Source organism: Protopterus annectens, chromosome 8.part0 (genome assembly GCF_019279795.1).
Source record: "Protopterus annectens isolate FY-2018-M chromosome 8.part0, PAN1.0, whole genome shotgun sequence".
Classification (NCBI taxonomy): domain Eukaryota; kingdom Metazoa; phylum Chordata; order Ceratodontiformes; family Protopteridae; genus Protopterus; species Protopterus annectens.
This window is the reverse complement of record NC_056741.1, coordinates 1,661,406,603-1,661,428,878: the sequence shown is the minus strand read 5'-3', so window position 1 is coordinate 1,661,428,878 and position 22,276 is coordinate 1,661,406,603.

Here is a 22,276-nt window from a genome sequence, read left to right as displayed (position 1 = left end):
TCATGGACATAACAGGACTAGTGGTGGACTGGTGTGTCATGGACAGGACTGGACTGCTGGACTGATATACAATGGACAAGACTGGAGTGGTGCTGGACTGGTATGTCATGGACAGGACTAGTGATGGACTGGTGTGTCATAGACAGGACTGGAATAGTAGTGCATTGGAGTGCCATGGACAGAACTGGTGGTGGACTGATGTGTCAAGGATGGGACTGGACTGGTGGTGGATTCTAGTGTCATGGACAGGACTGGACTGGTAGTGGACTCTACTGTCATGGACAGGACTGTTGGAGGACTGGTGTGTCATTGATAGGACAGAACTGGTGATGGTGGACTGGTGTATCATGGACAGGGCTGGTGGTGGACTGTTGCATCATGGATAGGACTGGACTGGTGGTGGACTCAAGTATTATGGATAGGGCAGGACTGGTGTTGAACTGGTGTGTCATGGGTGGGACAGGACTTGGGGTGGACCAGTGTGTCCTGGACAGGACTGGTGGTAGACTGATGTGGCATGGACAGGACAGGACTGGTGGTGGACTGGTGTGTCATAGACAGAGTAGGACTGAAGATGGACAGGTATGTCATGGAAAGGACAGGAGTGGATGTGGACTGGTGTATCATGACATGACTGGAGGTGGACTGGTGGTGAACTGGTGCATTATGGACAGGACATGACTGGTGGTGGACTAGCATGTGATAGACAAGACAGGACTAGTGGTGGACTGGTGTATCATGGACAGGACAGAATAGGACTGGTAGTGGGCTGGAGAATCATGGACAGGACAGGACATGTAGTGGACTGGTGTGTCATGGACAGGATTGGACTAGAGGTGGACTAGTGTGTCAAGGACAGGACTCTAGGTGAAAGCGTGTGTCATGGACAGGACAGGACTAGTGGTGGTCTGGTGTGTCATGGACAGGACTGGACTGGTGATGGTCTGGTGTGTCATGGACAGGACTGTTGGTGTAATGGTGTGTCATGGACTGGACTGAACTGGTGGTGGACTTGAGTGTCATGGACAGGACAGGACTGGACTTGTGATGGACTCGAGTGTCATGGACAGGACAGGGCTGTTGGTAGACTGGTGTTTCATTGACTGGACAGGACTGGTGGTGGTGTACTGGTTTGTCATGGATAGGACTGGTGGTGGACTGATGCATCATGGATAGGACTGGACTGGTGGACTCGAGTATTATCGATAGGACAGGACTGGTGTGTCATGGATGAGACATAACTTGTGGCGGACTGGTGTGTTATGGACAGGACAGGACTAGAGGTGGACTGGTGTATCATGGACAGGACTGGAGGTGGACTGGTGTGTCATGGAGAGGACAGGACTGGTGGTGGACTGCTCTCATAGACAGAACAGGACTAGAGGTGGACTGGTGTGTCATGGACAGGACTGGACTGGTGGACTGATGTGTCATGGACAGGACTTGACTGGTGTGTCATGGACAGGGCTGGTGGTGGGACTGATGTGTCATGGACTGGACATGAATGGTGGTGGACTGGTGCTTCCTGAACAGGACTGGTGTTGGACTGATGCATCAGGGACAGGACTGGACTGGTAGTGGTCTCATGTATAATGGACAGGACTGTTGGTGGACTGGTGTGTCATGGACAGGACAGGGCTTGCGGTGGTGGACTGGTGTGCCATGGACAGGACAGGACTGGTGGTGGACTGGTGTATCATGGACAGGACAAGACTAGTGGTGCACTGGTGTGTCATGGAGAGGACAGGGCTAGATGTGCACTGGTGTATCATGGATAGTACAGAATAGGACTGCTGGTGGGCTGGAGAGTCATGGACAGGACTGGACTAATTGTGGACTGGTGTGTCATGGACAGGACTGGACTGATGGTGGACTGGGGTGTCATGGACAGGGCAGCAGTGTAGGACTGGTGTGTCATTGACATGACACAACTGGTGGTGGTGAACTGGTGTGTTATGGACAGGAATGGTGGTGGACTGATACTTCATAGGTAGGACTGGACTGTTGTTGGACTCAAGTATTGTGGATAGGACAGCACTGGTGATGGAATGGTGTGTCATGGTTGGGGCAGGACTTGTGGTGGACTGGTGTGTTATGTCTGGGCAGGTAATGCGAGAAGAGTTAGACTTATGGATATGGAGCATCTCTAGTAGGGCAGGGTTTGTTATTGCTTTGTAGGCAAGACACAGATCACCTCTGAGGAATCTGTCTGATACTGAGTAAAGTGATAGTGATTTGAGCCTGTCTGCATAAGACAGATGTTGAAAGATGATGTCTGTAAGCTTGGTAGTCACGTATCACCCTGCTAATCCAGTCTTGTGTCCATCTAAGCACTAGATCTTAAAAAGCAATTTTGTTCAGTTCATTAACTAGATTTACAGACACATGGCTAAAGCCATTTTTTCTATCCCTGCATGAGGCACTTCATTTACTGTACTGGTTTAGTCAGGGAAGTGCCCACTCCTGGATCATATCAGAACAATGTACAGCATCACAAAATAGCTAGAAACTCTTTTTCTTGGGTGGGTGGGGCATCCATGCTTAGACATTTTTATGACCCCTTCAGTATTACAGCATTACCTGTTTGTTCCTGGCATGCTCAAAGATGTAATGCTTTGTCTTCTGGTGACACTTGCAGTCTCAGTAAGTTTTTAGATTTGTTATGAATTGCTGAATAAATAGCTGTCTATGGTTATGCTTGCCTCTGCTTCAGAATCATTTCTTGTACCATTTCTAAGACATAACACAAAGAACACAAGCAAGATGTACTCATGTTGATGTACCTGAAGGGCTGTCTGTGAGTGAAATTTAAGGTCAAATGCATTGCTGTTCTACTATTCATGAGGTGTAACTATCACAGCAAGATACATTTTACAGACCTTTGCTGTGGTTGTGAAAGAGTTTATTAAAGAAGATATGCAAAACAAATGTAAACTAAAGTGTGAGAAATCAAAAAAGATAAAGTGATGGAAAGAACAGCTGCTATTATGTTCCTGTTTTCTACATATCTAATGGATATCCTAAAATATAATTTTAAAAATGCAGTCCACTGTGTTTTGCTGGTAGAGTAATGCTTACACATTACAAACTGATCCTATTGATCACAGAAGTCATCTAATAATGTTATAAAGACATTAATACTCATGTAAGGAGATGCAAATAATACTGTATAAGTTCCTTACCTGAAGCGATTTATTCATTTTTATTTCCATTTTATAATAGTGACTTGGAACTGCTTACTTCAGAGCTGTCTACATATCCTAGCTGAAATATGTACATAAGAAATATTACTGTATAGCTTCCACTAAGCTGTTGCTAACAGAAAAAAAGCAATGACATTTAACCTGATTGTTTTAAGTTTATGGGGAAATTAAGTTTAGAATTAAATAAAAATTTACTGCAAATGTTATTTTTTTTAATTACTTGTCACTAATAGTTCTGTATTATCTTCAGATGTCTAACATTATAAACAAAGACATATCCAGAATGGTTCTTTATAGGTTTATCATAGGAGGTTACTAGGCTAATGGCCCTGGGGCCTTACAAGCCTAGCTAAGAGTTTATCCCCAAAAAGAAACCTCAGTCAGCACCTGTCACCCCTGTCAGTGAATGACGAAGGTGGAACCCCTGGGACAAATTTGTGGTTTCCCATCCATTCATCAAGGTTGCACTTGAAGTGGGTCAGCGAGGTTAGGTACTCTGTTTGACATGTATGGGAATTCTATTCCAGAGACAGGGCAGCTTCTGTCTCTCCAGCAGGTTTTGTTGATGTCACACATTAGATTTAGGCCTATTGAGCAGGTAATGCGAGAAGAGTTAGACTTATGGATATGGAGCATCTCTAGTAGGGCAGGATTCGTTATTGCTTTGTAGGCAAGACACAGATCACCTCTGAGGAATCTGTCTGATACTGAGTAAAGTGATAGTGATTTGAGCCTGTCTGCATAAGACAGATGTTGAAGGCCATGGATTCTCTTTGTGAGGTATTTCTGTGACCTTTCCAGTTGGTGCAGGTATTTGGAGAGGTACATACCAAACAGGGCATTATACTCAATTATAGGTCTAATGAGGGAGGAGTACAGAGAAGTAATAACCTACTTTTTTCTGGATGCAGTCCATTTACTTATGAGATGAACCAAGTAAAAGACTTATGGTCGAATGTGACATTGTTGTCAACCTGAGTACCCAGGTCTCTCACCATGGGTTGTGTACTTAGGGGGATGCCGTTGATGTGGTAATCAGTAGGGGCCATGTTTTTGCTGAATGGTACGATAATACATTTTTTGAGTTTAACTTAAGGCCATGACTTTGTCACCAGTTATTTGTAGCTGTGAGACCCTTTTGCAGTATGTTAATGTCATTTGGGGGAGTCAATGACAGCACCCAACTTACAGTCATCCGCAAACTTGATCAGCCACAGGCCCTTGGTCTTTGCCTGGACCTCTGATAAGTACATGCCAAACAGTAGGGGTCCTAGGACAGATCCCTGGGGAACACCACTAGTGACAGGTCTGCTGTCGGAGGTGGTGGCACCAGTTTTGACCTTGTGGGTCCTATCTGTGAGCCAGTTGGCCACCCATCTGACAAGATAGGGATTAGCACCAAGTTGTGTTAACTTTTCAATGATGCCTGAATGGGGGATTGTGTCAAAGGCCTTAGCCAGGTCTTAGTAAGCTATATGTACTGACTTTCCCTCATCCAGGGCCTTGGTGACAGTTTCAAAGAAGTCAGCTAGGTTCACTAGGCAAGATCTGCCCCTGACGAATCCGAATTGGGTGGGGTCAAGTGTTTGGAGATTGCCTATGTCCTTGTTTATGAGATCCATAATAATACGCTCCATGGCTTTACAGATCAGACTTGTCAAGCTAATGGGGTGATAGTTTCCCAGGCAGTAGTGGCACCACCTTTATGCAAGGGGATGACAATGATGATTTTCCACTCTGCTGGAATGAAGCCTGTAATTAGGCTGTGGTTGAATAGGGTGCTCAGTGGCGAAGCTAGGTCTTGTTGGAGATGGTGCAGAATACAGCCTGGGATATTATTAGATCCCATGGAAACTGTGTTCTTTGCCTTGGATAGGGCCTTTAACACTTGCTCTGTGGAGATGTGAGGTGTGGGACAAGAATCAGGGATGTTGACACTGCCTTTGGGGGGGGCGATAAGGGGGTGGAGTTTGCACTGAACCTTTCAGCTAGTAGGTTGGTTAAGTCAGCAGGATCAGTGTAAGACAAGGGGTTGGGAGGGTGGGAGGGCTGGGTGGGTTAAGGTGTTAAGGTTACACAAACACAAACACAAAGGTAGAGTCTCACATAATTGGCTATAATGGCTGGTTAAGCAGGGCAGAAGTACTAGCCTAAAGAAGCCCTATCTTTCAAAAAGGACAAAGGGGTGGGAGGGTGGCCCTAGGGTAAAGGTGTTTGCCTTACAAAACACACAACAAGCAGGTTTGAGGTCTCACAAGGGATAATTGGCTAGGTTTACAATGGTTCGCAAGAGCAGTTAGCCTAGTACTAACCTATGACCCTATGACCTAAGTGGTACCATTAAGTACTAATTTGGAACAAACTTGGGCTTTGACATGGAGGTTCCTGACATAACTAAAGAATGGCTTGTGGTTTCCTTTGTTTTAGAGGCTAGCTTCAACTCATAATTGGCTTTGGAGTTTTTCACTAGTGATCTAATTTGCTTGTTGAGGCAGAGGAGGGAGATTTTCCGATTTGGAAATTGTTCCTTTTGCCCTTGGACAACAGTTTCTTCCTTTTGTTGTAAAGCCAATTGATAGGGGATGCCCACCAGACAGGTTTGTGTTTCCTTGAGGAGCAGGTTTTAGTTCTGTTGGGTATGGCTGAGTCCATGCAGTTGTACAGGTGCTTGTATACTGCACTGGTGCACTGTTCAAAATAGTTGTCTGCATCCTCTGAGGATGGTGATGGTGTGTAGCTGCTGATACCCTCCCTTAGGAGTGTGTAGTCAGCTTTTGAGAAGTATTTAGCCTGGTTACAGTTGGGGAGGGGTTGGGTGGGATAGAAACTTTGAATGAGACAGACTGATGATCTGATCTCACCAGGGGAAGAACATACTATGGGAGTGATGCAGCGGTCACCCATGATGGTGAGAACCAAATCCAGTATGTTATCTCCCCTTGTGGGGGATAAGACCAGCTGGTCTAGTGTGTTAGAGTTGATGAAGTCAAGGAATCATTGGGTGAGTGCATTAGTGCAGGAATAGTTCACCCAGTCTATGGTGGGGTAGTTAGGATCAGAGTGTTAGGGGGTACCTTAAAGGAGTCAAGTAGGTCCAGGTAGGAGGAGTGGGTGTACTGAGACATGGAGAGGGGTCTCTCACTGGCTGCAACTTGGATGGGTCTTGCCAACTGTCAGTTGCACCTAGAGTAATTCCAGTGTATGATGCTGGTAAACCAGTCTGGAGATGTGCCTGTCTTTAATGAAGATAGAGACTCCTCCACCCTTAGTCTTTCCAACATCATTTTGGGGTCAGAAAGTGTGGAATGAGGTATAGCCTGGTAAGGCAGAGGTGCTCTCCGCAGCCCTGAACCAAGTTTCTGTTACTCCACAGACATCGGCATCTTCCAGTGTGAGGAGAACCTTCAGTGAGTGCATTTTAGATTAAGGCTTGTAGCATTGAGCAGCATGACCTTCAGTTTGCTTTTTGACAGATCTTTCATGTTGTAAGATTTGTCTTTGAGACATAGCCTAAAAAAGGCACAATGGGGAGGCAAGAGCCTTGGCCAAGATCTGGAACCCAAGGGATGACAGGTGGAGGCCGTCTCTAGCAAATCAATGAGGCCTGTCAACCATGTCATCCTAGGCAGATACTGGATCCCCTTGGAAAGAACCAGAAACTAAGCCAATTGTTGAAGTAAATCATTTTTTGTTGGTATTGTGGCATCATTCTTGGTGAGGGTAGGAGGCTACTCAGGGCTAGAGTCCCACCTTCCTGGCATGCATATTCTGAGAGCTCAGTCATGTCTCTCTTCATATAGTCCAGGGAGGTATGTCTCAAGTCATTCACGCCAACATGGAGAAGGACAGAGTCATATTAGGTTAATATATTAATACTAGGCTAACTGCCTTTGTAGGCCATTTTAAGCCTAGCCAATTGCCGTGTGTGAGAATCACTCTCTGTACCTTGTGTCTGTAAGGTAAACATCTTAACCATTATACTAACCTCCCACTCTCTTTTTTATGTGAGTATACCTTTAGAAATATACAACAGTAATACCAGAATGTGGGACAAGACTTGAAAAAATTATTATCCAGTTCATTAGTGGTTGTAACATTGCTGGGTTACTAACACGTTATACCATTTGCTACAAGATGACAAACACAGGGCCCATTTCCATTACACTTGCTCTTGGTGTAAGTGACTTATTCTGGTGTAAGTCTGCTCAGATTCTAAAAGATTTGCTGGCTTAAGTGGTTTACTCTTTAGATAGCCACACTCATTAAAGTAAGATTTCACACAAAAGCTACTTAAAATGTGATGTGATAATATGTGAAAAGGTAGCATTTAGTAAGATTTGTAGGAACAGTGCAGGAGGCAAGAAATAGGCTCTGTTACAGCCAGAGAGGCAGGCAAGTGGCAGGGATAGTGGGTAACAATGAGACTGGTACTCCTGGAATGACTGAGTGGATTAGGAACACAGAAAACAACATGAGGTGGAAGAAGAGACTGTGTGTGTGGATAGAAAACAGGGTTTTGACAACAGTAGACTTCATCACAAAGGGGTTTAACACCTTCTGCGAGGGAAGCATGAGAGAGACCAAGTTAACATGAAAGTAATCTCACCACTTAAACATAGTAAGACTAAGAAGAAGGTGACCAAAGTGGTCACCGAGGAGGAGGCTTGGCATGTGTGGTGGTGGAGTATGCATGCTACAATGGTCTGTCAGAGGAAGTAATTGATGTACTAATCTGAGTCAGGGAGGTGGCAGAGTGCTGCCAGGATAGAGAGCTGGAGCTAAGATTCTCAGATGTGGTACCTCTACCTACAGCTGGTACCTTGACCAATGAGGAGATCAGGCCTGGCTGGCTGTAACAGAAAAAAAAAGAGAGATAAAGGCCTAGACATCTGATAGAATGAAAGAAGCATAGCTGAGAGACTGACTCTTTGTCAGACAGACTTCAAAACTACTGAAGAGAAATAAAGACAAAGGCACTGGGATATGGAAAATTTTACAATATAAAAAATGAGATCAAAAAAGAGAATGTAGAAAAGAAGATTAATGAAATTATTGAGGTAGAAACTAAACAAATAGAAACTGAAGTGCTAGACCAGCGGTGAATCATCTCCACAGGCACTGTTGCCACCTATCCATTTTTTTCTGGACTATCCAGAAATCAAACTGATTTGTGCGGTAGCCCAGAAAACACTGTACAAACTCTGGTATTCTGTTTCAGAAAAAGAAACAGATTATTGAAATTTGTTAAATCTGTGGATTTACTATATATATATATATATATATATATATATATATATATATATATATATATATACTTTTTTACAAAAAGCATAGTAAATCTGTGGAAAAAAAAGGCATCATGAACGGAAAAAGAGGACGTAATGATGATGTCACAAAATGGGTGGAAAGTGGGTGAAAAATGGGTGGGATTATATGAGGTGTGAGTGGGCATGGCCTGTTTTTTGCTACATTGAAAGGTGGTAACCCTATGTCGCAACATAATGGACCACAATGTCCCCAGACAGAGGAGCATTAGGTGGAGTGGGATGCATCTGAAGAGGGTATACTACATGATGATGTTCTAGAGACTTCTGTAGGAGACTGGCATGAAAGTCCACTTGAAGTTGCACAGGAAGTGAAGGCGTAGGAAACAGAAGCACCTCTGAAACAGGTAATGTTGCAGTGTGATGGGCCAATGGGTCCCCATATGGAGGAGCAACAGATGGAGCAGGATGTATTTAAACAAGATATGTCACAGGAAGATGTTCTGGAGCTTTCTGTAGAAGACAGACAAAAAACAGAAAACAAAGAAGATGCTTCCCAGTCCAGAAAAAAAATGATCTAAGGGAAGGCCTACTTGATTTAATGGAGATGGATAGACATATTAAGATAGATGAAAAAAATAGACCACAGAAAGTAAAAAGGCACAAAATGTTAGGATATTGGTAAAACAGATGAAAACAGTAATCAGGACATGATATAGCCTACTATGCAGCTAAACTAATAACGGATAAAGTTTTACCAGAAAAACTTAGAGTAACAATGGAAAGGAAAAAGTAGAATCCCACCATGGAAACATTAAATAGAGGAAACTATAAAGTAACTAAGACAAGAAATGTAACTGTTAGAAGAATACATAAAAGGGATACAAAATCAAAAATACTTAGAAAAATAGACCAGCCCCAGGATTCATGAAACTTACGCCAGGCGCAAGCGTAGTCTAGGTGGTATAACGCCAAATATGGCCGCAGAGCGATTCAGGTATGATCCAGTTCCACATGCACTACCAGCATATGCCAGATCTGTGCAGCTTTGGGCTCATGTATGCTAATCACCCCATTCGCAGTAGTGCCGCATGCAAATAAAAATACATAGCGATTCATGAAGTGGTGCAGGTGTAGCGTAAGCATACAGAAATGTAAACCAAAAAAAACGGTTTACATTTTTCCAAACAGAACATCGGAGCCATGAAAGTGGACCAAACTTACGTATTACAAAGTTAACATATGCCAATGGCTAAATATACAGCCAATGGAATAAAAAAAACATGCACAACACATAAAAAATAACATTTAATGTCATGGCCACACTAATGCAAAGTACAACCACAGGGCATGTGTGCGCAAACGGGAACACAAGGAAAATATATATAGATGTCATAAAATTGCAATGTAACACAAATCATGATTTCACCATAATAGTCAATGGTATGCATGCTACACCACAACCAAGCTGCAAGGGTTGCTAAGGGTCTGTGACAGTGTTTGGCGCGGTAACTATGAATTAGTAATCAATGCCATGCAAATGAGGCAAGTAATACTGAATCGCAAATGACCTGCCGGTGTAAGGATGTACCATACGGTGCAGCAGTACAGCACCGAGGAGTGGTCTGGAGGTATACATGACATCAGCAGTGGGGTGTGCCACCATAGCTGTAAGCACATTGGAGCATTGTAAATCCGGGTTGCTTGTTGTTAAGCAAAGCCACAGGATAGGGGTGTGGATGTAGCCATTGCTTTGCTTAGCTGAGAGCACACATAGTGCCTGAAAGCACATGTGTACGTGGATGACAACGTGCTCGAAACCCGGTAAACGGCCGCATGCGGCACGCACCACAGCTGAAACAGGAAGGTTAAGGGAAGACAATAAGGAAATGCTGCAGTAGGGTAATTGGAGTGCAACTGAGTAATTAACACCTATTAACTCACAGTGGGCCATTGACGGCAGCTAACAAGGCTGCTAGTAGCAACCTGCAGAACAGGATAGGGGAGGTGTCGGATTGCAAAAAAAGAGAACTGTCACCGCAGAGCAAAGCAAACCTGCAGTAGATCGGCTATAGAACACATTTCACAACACAATCCTGGTTTGGGAAAGTACAAAACAAGAAAGCAGGCTGCTGGATGCATGCCCGACAATGGGAGGGGAATCGTTAAGAAAAGTGAAGGCAAGGGCAAGAGGTGATCCATGGCAGCTAAATGTAATTCAACACCAAAGGCACCACAATAGCAGTACCTGTGGTAAAACACATAAGTAAGCTACCCTGCAGCTATGATTGTACATACACACCCTATGACATCATCAGTGTTCAAAGCACAATAGTATAAAGTGTGAAGGCACCTCACACACACTCGTGTATTCCCAAACACTGCACCATCAGTGTAAACAGATGGGGAACTTTTACAATGTACTTGTTGGGAGCTGCCATAGCTATGATTCATCACCATGTGTTGGAGACTGAAGGTGATGTGGAGGATGATGCTGACAACCATCTCAGGCCCTGGAGGAGGAGAAGAGTGTTCAGACCAAGGGTAACCTACCAGGGGCTACATGATCTGGAGATAGTAGAGTGTTACAGGGTGGACAGGGACATCATACAGCAAATTGTTGAGCTGTGCCGGCCACGCCTCAGATCCAGAAACAACAGAAGGGAACCCATCCCAGTGGACATGAAGGTATGTATAAGCTTGAGAATACTAGCCACAGGTACCTTTCAAAGGCTAACTGGAGATATCATGGAGATCTCACAGGCATCAGCATCCAGGGTACTCCACCAGTTCCTGGATGCCATGTTACCACATGCCAATGAGCATATATACTTCACCCGAACTCAGGAGGAGTTGGCCAGCAATATGCGTCTCTTCCACCATGTGGCAGACTACCCAGAGGTACTGGGTGCAATAGACTGCACGCACATACATATCAAGTCACCACCCGGTGAGCATGGTAAGTGCTACATAAACCACAAGGGATACCACTCCATCAACTGCCAGGTCGTGTGTAATGCCCAGGGCATTATCACGGATGTGTGTGCTGGCAGCCCTGGAAGCTACCATGACTCCCACATCTGTCATGCCTCACAGCTGTATCAGGTATTTGACAGGGGGGACATCCCATATGGCCACCTTGTGGGGATGCTGGCTATGCACTGGAGCTGTGGATGATGACTCCCATCAGAAATGCACACACACCCATGCAAGAACCCCATAATGAGGCACACGCACAAACCAGAATCATCATAGAGTGTGTGTTTGGGATGCTGAAATCATGGTTCTGTTGCTTGGACATATCTGGTGGACCCTTGCAGTACTCTCCAGGCACGTGTACCCACATCTTCATAGTATGTGCCATGTTACATAATATGATCCTGCGGAAACAGCTGCAGGGACATAATGGTGAAGGCTCTCACAGCCCACCACAATTGCCAAGGGCATCACAGGCACAGAGGGAGTCAGACAATGAACACCCTGTACTAGCCCCAGTAGGCAGATGGATGCGTGCCCAATATGCCCATGTCTTGGCAAAGAGGGAAGGTATAGCACATACACTGACAGTGTAGGCCCCCTACGGACTGACACACTTCTCCACCTGCACACACAGTAAAATGGATGGTACACACACACGACCACCTGTAAATTGTCATGTATAGGTGGTCTACTGTGTGAATCCTACATAGGCAGCCCTCAACTATTGCACACACAACAGCTATTGGTACAAAGTAAGTCAACACCTGAACTGTAAATGAAGCTAACAGCATGTGTTGATACTGTATGTATAGGTTCCTAGGTACATCGGTAGGTACATGCCTGATTGTCAGAGGCCATTCATCAGCCTAGGCAAAATGTGTCTGCTGTCTCCACCCCATCGATTAACTAACTGTCCCTCTGTGGAGCAGAGCCAATTGGGGGAACCCTGGGGTGTAGCCACTGTTCCCCTCCCACTCTGCAAGGATTCCCCGGTGTGTTAATGAGGGGCTCCATATAATGTAATTAGGGATGTAGTTCCAAAGCATGGGGAGTACCCATGACAGGTATGTGTCACCCCAGCATTCTCCAGTTATGGTTGTAGCAAGGTGTAGCACATTACAGTGTGTGGCTCACTGTGACATGGATCCCCATAGCTGGAGCACATCCATGAAACATCACTTGGACATAACATTAATAGGTATCATCCATATGTAAACTAACTGAGTTACACATTTGTTTGCAGTATGGAGGAACAGCCGTAGTACAGTCCACATGCAAAACACCATAACACTTGTACATATCCCAGATGCCTCAGTGGTAAAGCCACTGACTGTGTCGTGCATGTTCCCGGTTCCACGACCTGCAAGGGCTGTTACGGAATTCCGATGGCACAAATAATGGATGTTGGATGCAGGTCATTAGAGCACGTTTAAGCACATATTAGCGGGTTTATGCGCCGGCAAGTGACGGTAAGTGTCGTTTAAATATGACTACACAGATATGTGCAAAACAGGTCTAAGCTTTGCTGAATATCGTGCAGATCACGATCAAAGATGGCCAGAACAGCTGAAATCTGCATTATTCACCCTTGTACTAATAGTGCCTGCTCTGAGAGGTAAAACAACCACTGCCAGGAGTAGAACACGCAACCATGTACACAATCACCTACCACTAAGCTACCTGAGATGTACCAATGACATGTGTGTATTGTGACAGGTTAAAACACAAAAGGGCAGAGTTCAGGAAATAGTATTCACCGCCATGTACCCAACGAAAGGTGTGTTCACTCTTCCTCTCTCTCTCTTTATATATATATATATATATATATATATATATATATATATATATATATATATATATATATAATATAATATAGAGATAGAAAGGGTGATAGAGAGATATATGTCGATATATACAGATATACATATGTCTGCAAATATATGGATAAGTTAACAACATGTACACAACCATGGAGGAGCAAATAAATAGGATACTACCAAATACCGAATACTTTACATACCGACACGCGTAATCACGAGGCTTAAAGACCAAAAGACCACAGTACCGGAACACTATAACCACGAGTAATATTATCACGGTGTTAAGGGACATTTAGTTATTGCTGCTGGTGCTGCAGTCCAGGTAAGTACTGTGTTTAAGTGTGTTTCTGATTGCTGTAGTGTGTGTAAGTGTGTGTTCTGAGTGCAGTGTGTGTTTCCATGGGACTGTAATGTGTCTGTGTGTGTCTGTTCGTGCTAACTCGGAGGTAAATTATTACAGTAGATGTGGTCATAGCTGGCCTTAGTTAGGCATAGGCCAACTAAGCAGCCACCTAGGGCACCGCTTTAGTGGGGGCACTCTACCAGTATTTATTTGGTGTAGGTAGACCAGGATGGAGGCACTGGGTGGTGTGGTGGGGGTTCCATTGTGCCCTTTGCCTAGGGCACCAGTAGACCTAAGGCCGCTCCTGGGTGTGGTGTGGGGAGCGAAGCTACCCACATGGGGTGTGTATGGGGCATGGCCACCTGGCCATATGTAGTGTCGGATGGTTTGTTTGGATGTGATGGGTAGCAGTGTGTCTGTGTGTGCATGTTTGTGTTCTGTGTTTGTGTTAGTTCCGGGAGTTTGACTATTGCGAGTTTGAGTGTTCGGTATTGTGGGGTTTAGGAGTCTGTAAATGGTAATGTGGTTGTTGGACGTGTGTGCATTCCTGAATCCATGGGTATGCTGTATAAAGCATTTGAAGTCTTCAAATATGTGCACAACATGGACCATAGCAATCACAAATTCCGCCATGACTGAATGTTATGAACAAAGGATATGGAGCCTATATTATAGCAACAACCCACGCCTGGGTGTGGGTAATACTGGATTTACCCACGGTTGTTTTTGTTTGGCCACTTGGGCTTCATCCTCGTGAACAAACCACACCAACCGTGGGTAAATTCGCCATTACCCACACCCAGGCATGGGTTACTGCTATAATATACTATTACAAATATGTGCTATGGACATGAGCTAAACATGGGGTTAACACCTGTCCCACCTTGCGAGGGCCAGTCCCTCTATGTGCGGTAGTATCCAGACCAAACTGAGTAAAAATACCAATGTCCTACAATCTCAAGACATTCTGCATGTTCCATAGTGAATATAATGGTTGCATAAAATAGTCATCTGTATCTAACATACCCACATGTAACAAGAAACAGGATAAGCAAGTAAACTGCTACAAGAATATAAGCTTTTATATAGGCATATATGTAAATTCTATACTTTCTACTGACCGTGGGTATGTGTTGGCCTCTAAAATCCAATGTGTGTCCTGCAAATGTCCCACTATGGCCATTTGAAAAAGTGGCAACCCAAGCCAAAGAGGTTCAGTCACCAACACAACTCCAATTAGTGCAAATATCTATGACAGAAATACACGAGACAGCTTTCATGTAGCAACATTTCATTACATACCGATGTATTTCCGGAGGGATTGAAGGATCAACATCACCTGCATGCTATATAGGAACCAATTAATAATGGCTAAATGAATAAGCCTGCAATAACCATAGTATTAGTCTACTATATGATAGGTCTTCAATTAGGGAAGGAGCCCTCACACACATATGGAATATGTATAAATGCAGTCCCCACAAACCTTTATCTGCTATGTACACCCACCTGCATCTCCCACACACCTGAAACAATTGCAATACAGACTGTAATAACATCACAAACATCCACTCACTGAATGACATCTGCAGAAGCCTTAACATACCTTGTGAGAGACACACTATAATGTGAAATCGTTGCTGTTGTACAGTGGAACAGACGCCAATGTTACAGGTTTTGTTTGCAATAGTCTCATATCAGACGGCTGAGATAACAGCTACACTCACATGTAGAACTACATACTGTAGCCATTACACACAGTCCACGGGGGACATGAAGTTAAAATATCTCTGTGTCTCTCCATATAGCAGTTGCAATTCACCACACACAATACATCCAGGCCATCTTCCTCGAAGGTAGGGCAAAGGGACAATGTCCAAGTGGAGTATTCAATTATACCCCACTGTTGCCATGTAATTGGCTAATGGAGTAGCTGCACAGCTGACGTGCATGTAATCATCTACTCCGGAACACCAATTGGTGGCAGGATACCACATGTTACTGGTATCTACATATAAAAGGATGGCTTGTCATACATTCAAACCGTATGCACAAACGAGAAAACCGTTAAAACAGAAAAAGGAATAAGACTGATATTTTCGTAAACTCGGACTACTAAGAAGGTATGTAGAACACACAGTATGTTAGTGTATGTAGTGCCTGTTCTGTATTAATGAAAGTGAATGCAATGCATATAGTGGGAAAAGGTATTCTGTACTGATGTAGTGTTGAGCATAGTAACATTTTCTAGAAATTGTGTGTACTGCTGTGGGCCACAAGGTAAACACCTCATACACCACAAGGTATGCTACATAAGGGCTTTAAACACAACAATTCTACTCCAGCCGCTGTCAGTGGCAGGGTTTGTCCAACAAGTATATGCCATAACAGGGGTAGTATATGTTGATATACTGTAACAGTAGGCATATGTATGGGCGTATAACTGAGAATAACATGTCTAAGGTGGTCCTGCTGTGCAATTATGATTTGCATTATGGGATATTGTTGCAAAAATGTGAAATGTACAGTATTGTAGGTAGATATGTCTAACATTTTACAGACTTGTAGTCACCAGACAGTGTAACAGCATGATAGCTAATTGGAATGGAAGAGCTACTCAATTATCCATGCACAAAGGACATGTAATAGCTTCATAGGTTCATAGTTAGGTACTATGCTGTCTGCCCAAGTCCATTCGTAAGCCCAACTACAGTGTTTTCACTTGCGGCACCTCCCTAGGTTAGTGTCCTGTGCCTGTGAACAGCAGAGCCATTTGTTTCCTGCACCTGTGTACAGTAGAGCCACTGCAGTGATCCCTGGCATACATGTCTGTCTCCCATCCACGCATCGAGGTATCTCTTGAAGAGTGCTAGTGAGGGTCCCTACCTGATGTACATAGGAATCATGTTCCAAAGCATGGTGAGTGTCCGGTTCAGGAATGTATCCCTCTAGCACGTCCTAGTCATCATTGCGTGTGGGTACATATCCCAGAGCATGTGGCTGTCAGTGGCTTTTGCTCATGTGGAGCATATCCATCAATATTGTTTTGGACATGGGCCTTGTATGTTCAGCAGAGATCACCTCTGGGTATGCAGTAAGCAAATGAGTACAGTTGGGGTTTCTGTAGTTGGGCTGCATACGTCATCCTTCGGAGGTCAGTAATCCTCTTGGTGTGTCAATATTGTGGTATTTAAAGCCGTTGCCATTGTCTCGTAAGGTACATCCCAAATGGGGTGTTGTACCCTTTAATGTGTTTCATAAGCCAGGAGTAGAGAGGTACAATGGCTGCCTTTGTTCTGGCTACAAACCCATTACAGATTAGGGTGGCCATGTAGAAGGATATCCACGCCACCTTGGCAATATGGTTATCAAAGGAGTGGGTGCTATCTACTTGTGTTCTAAGATCCCTTATAATGTCTTATGTATGTAGGGGACTACCACCTATGTGATAGTCAGCGGGTGATTGGTGTAATCCAAAGGGGATGCCTATGCACCTTGTGGCATGCAGCTTGAGGCCATGTTATTGACACCAGGTATCCATCACAGTGACACCCTTATGGAGAGTGACTGTATTAGCTGGTGAATCAATCATGGCTCCTAGTTTGCAGTCATCTGCAAACCTATTCAGGGTAAGTCCTTCTGTGCTAGCCTGTACCTCAGAGAAGCATATACCGAACATGAGGGGCCCTATGACCGAGGACTGGGGTACACCAATTGTAACTGGTTTACAGTAGGAACTAGGGTATGCTACCCTCACTGTGTGGGTCCTGTCCATGAGTCACTTTGCATAACATCTCGTGACGTAGGGGTTGATGTGCAGGTGGATGCATATGTTGACAATACCAGAATGGGGAACGGTGTTGAAAGCCATTGCAAGGACAATGTAGGCTGTGTAGACCTCCCTACCCACATCTACTACCTTGGTAACTGTCTCAAAGGACTCCACCAGGTTTAGGAGTCATGGTCTGGCCCTAACAAATCCAAACTGGTTAGTATCAAAGGTTTGGAGGCCACCAATGTCTCTGTGAATGAGATCCATGATGATGTGCTCCATAGCCTTGCAGAACAGTCTAGTCAGGCATATAGGGCAATAGTTCCTCTGGTCCATTGTGGCACCACCTTTGTGGAGTGTGATAACTGTTGCTGTGCACCATTCAGGGGCCACAATGCCTGACACAAGGTTATTAGTAAATTTGGTGCCCAAGTGGGGAGCCATTTCATTCTGAAGTTTGTGTAAATCGCAGCCTGGGATGTTGTACAGTCACATGGAATCTGTGTTCCTGGCTTTAGAGAGTGCAGCTTGGAACTGTGTAGTTGTGACCGCAGGGACTCTGCATTGTTCCTGTATAGATTTGGGCCCTTTAGGGTGTGAGAGGGGTGTAAAATTAGCACTGAACCTATCTGCCAAGATGTTGCCAATATCAATCGGTTCTGTAATGTTCATGCCTAACCGCTGTATGTCAGAGCAGATGTGGGTATCACCATTGAGAGTTGTGACATACCTCCAGAACGCTTTGTGGTAGTCCTTGGAATGAGTCGAAGTAATGTTTACATAGCTAGCTTTGGAGGATGTGATAAGGGATCTCAGATTTCTACTGAGGCTGACCAGGGAGCTACTCCACCCATGGGATTGTACTCTACTTTGCAACAGTCTTCTCCTTCTGTTGTACATTATGTCCATGGCAGTGGACCCCCAGAGTGGCGTCCGTTATCTGGTGGGTACCATCATGGCTCTGTTTGGGATAGCATGATCCATGCAGTCGTGTAAGTGCAAATTAAGTGCAGTTGTGTATGATTCAGTGTTTGTAACTATATTGTCCATCTGCACAGGTGTCATGACGTTTACTATTGCTGTCATAAGAAGCCTGAAGTTGGCTTTGTAGAAATATTGTACTTTGTTTTCCATGAAGGGTGTGGTGCGGATGTGGATAACAAGGGTGATAAGCATACGTTCAGATCTGACCAACGAGGGGATAACCCCAGGTGTGGAACACCAGTCACACATGTTGGTAATGTCCAGGTCTAGGATACTGTTGGCCCTGGTGGTGGTGTCGATAGGTTGATCCAGCTGATTGGAGGTTATGAATCCCAGAAAGCATTGGCCTAATGTGTCGGTACATGAGTAGGTATCCCAGTTAAGTGTGGGATAGTGTCAGTCGCACATCAGTAGTTCCTGTTTGAACCCTACTTTCCAGTACACCAAGAAGTGAGGGCCGTTAACCGTGGGGTATGGTGTGGAATCCATAGCAAGCTACAATTTGTATAGCAGTTATGGCCACAGTTAGTTGCACATGGTTTACCTCTGATGCATTGTGCTAAGCAACCAGCCTGAAGGTGTGGATATCGTTGGGAAATATGGACACACCTCCACCGTGGGTGTTCCAGTCCTAGTTACATGACTGAAAGGTGTGGTCTGAGTAATAGCCTGTTAGTGCAAGGGTGCTCTCAGGAGCCTAGAAGCAGGGCCCAGTCACTGCAGAGATATCGAAGTGGTCCATTACAAGGAGTTCCTCGGGTGAGTGCATTTGAGATGAAGATGTCAAGCATAGAGTAACATTACCCTCAGGTTTTGCTTGCCTGTTCCTGTTATGGTGGTGAATATGTTATTTGAACCATGCCTAAAACAGGCACTATAGGAGCAGCAAGAGCCTTAGACGTTATCTGTAATCCCAGGGCCGACAGGTGAAGGTCATCTGTGCCAAAGCATCGTGTTCTGTCGACCATGTCATTCAAAGCAGACAGATACTGGATACCCTTGGAATGACACCAGAAGCATAGCCAACTGTTGAAGTGAATAATTCAGTCATTCTGCATTATCAGTCTGGATAAATGCAGAATGCTTCTCAGGGCTATGGCGATACCTGCCTGGGCTACAAGATCGGAGAGCTATTGCATGTCTCTGTGCATGTAGTCCAGGAAGTTACATCTCAGGGCATTCACACTAACATGGAGAATGGCAGTCATATTGTACGTGTTGAGGAGTGACCTGAGTGCATAGGTTATGTGGTAGATCCTGTTACCTGACAGCCAGCTGAAAGTGACTATCACCTTGTGTAGCCTGCTGAGTGGGACATCAGTGTGACCACCTATAGAGTCACCTATGACTAGTGTGTTGGGTACGTTATATTGCCCGATTGGCTGTGGTTGATGGGCACACTTGAGTCTGTGGGCTATAAGTAATTGGTGTTGTGTTGGGTGATGGGGGCTGCCTGCGTATCTGCTTTGGAGTCCTCTGTTGCCTACACAGAGTAGTATTGAGAGGCTCCGCAAATGTTGTAGTCTTACTATGTGTGGCCTGTGGTGGTGGAGATCTAGTGAGACTATGTGATGAGTGTGGTGTGGTGCAAATGTTTAACATCCCCACATGTTCAGTCTGGGTTGGAGAGAGCATTACCTCCAGCATGGCTACATATGTGCATCTCCCACAGGTTGTAGTGTTGTATGTTAGGAGGGGAACATTGACTGTATACATGAGACAATTTCTATAACACTGGGAATTGACACTTGGACATGCCTGAATATTCAACTATTTCTCATTAGATATGTGAGGTGAGTGTGTACAACAGCTGTTTTACTCTAAGCAAGCTGGAAATGTAAGTACAAACAGTGTTTACCTGTAGGAAATGAGTAGGATTGAGTGCTATAGTAATTAGTAGCTCATGAAGTGCTTACATGTTCTGAACAAGTGCTGAGCACGAATAAGCAATACAGATAGGGTGTTGGATAACATAAACTCACTGCCCCCACTCAACAGGTACACAATCACATATCCACGAACACTACAGAGCCCCTGTAACCATAACTATGATGGTACAAGGTGCACTCAGGCTGCAAGTGACCTGTCCACATCCCTGGTTGTATCATACACATATGGCAAAACAGTTTGCTCTACACATACACATCATGTAAAACATAGCTTCATGTCAGTCTGTGAAAACACGGAATGGTGCACACCAACAGTTATCACAACCCAGTGGAGACACCACTCATAGTGGGATGCACTGCACTATTACCCTGCTGAGTCTGGTCTGAAAGTCCATGACCCTTAATCAATGTAGATGTTGTTAGCAGTACAGATGTAGATGACAGTATGGATGATTTCACACTGCATATCATACCTGTGACAGGTCATAGCTTTGGAGGATGTGATAAGGGATCTCAGATTTCTACTGAGGCTGACCAGGAGCCACTCCACCCATGGGATTGTACTCTCACTTTGCAACAGTCTTCTCCCTTCTGTTGTACATTATGTCCATGGCAGTGGACCCCAGAGTGGCGTCCATTATCTGGTGGGTACCATCATGGCTCTGTTTGGGATAGCATGATCCATGCAGTCGTGTAAGTGCTAATTAAGTGCAGTTGTGTATGATTCAGTGTTTGTAACTATATTGTCCATCTGCACAGGTGTCATGACGCTTACTTATTGCTGTCAAGAAGCCTGAAGTTGGCTTTGTAGAAATATTGTACTTTGTTTTCCATGAAGGGTGTGTGCGGATGTGGATAACAAGGGTGATAAGCATAATGCTCAGATCTGACCAACGAGGGATAACCCCAGGTGTGGAACACCAGTCACACATGTTGGTAATGTCCAGGCTCTAGGATAATTGTTGGCCCTGGTGGTGGTGTCGATAGGTTGATCCAGCTGATTGGAGGTTATGAATCCCAGAAAGCATTGGCCTAATGTGTCGGTACATGAGTAGGTATCCCAGTTAAGTGTGGGATAGTGTCAATGCACATCAGTAGTTCCTGTTTGAACCCTACTTTCCAGTACACCAAGAAGTGAGGCTGTTAACCGTGGGGTATGGTGTGGAATCCATAGCAAGCTACAATTTGTATAGCAGTTATGGCCACAGTTAGTTGCACATGGATTACCTCTGATGCATTGTGCTAAGCAACCAGCCTGAAGGTGTGGATATCATTGGGAAATATGGACACACCTCCGCCGTGGGTGTTCCAGTCCTAGTTACATGACTGAAAGGTGTGGTCTGAGTAATAGCCTGTTAGTGCAAGGGTGCTCTCAGGAGCCTAGAAGCAGGGCCCAGTCACTGCAGAGATATCAAAGTGGTCCATTACAAGGAGTTCCTCGGGTGAGTGCATTTGAGATGAAGATGTCAAGCATAGAGTAACATTACCCTCAGGTTTTGCTTGCCTGTTCCTGTTATGGTGGTGAATATGTTATTTGAACCATGCCTAAAACAGGCACTATAGGAGCAGCAAGAGCCTTAGACGTTATCTGTAATCCCAGGGCCGACAGGTGCAGGTCATCTGTGCCAAAGCATCGTGTTCTGTCGACCATGTCATTCAAAGCAGACAGATACTGGATACCCTTGGAATGACACCAGAAGCATAGCCAACTGTTGAAGTGAATAATTCAGTCATTCTGCATTATCAGTCTGGATGAATGCAGAATGCTTCTCAGAGCTATGGTGATACCTGCCTGGGCTACATGATCGGAGAGCTATTGCATGTCTCTGTGCATGTAGTCCAGGAAGTTACATCTCAGGGCATTCACACTAACATGGAGAATGGCAGTCATATTGTACGTGTTGAGGAGTGACCTCAGTGCATAGGTTATGTGGTAGATCCTGTTACCTGACAGCCAGCTGAAAGTGACTATCACCTTGTGTAGCCTGCTGAGTGGGACATCAGTGTGACCACCTATAGAGT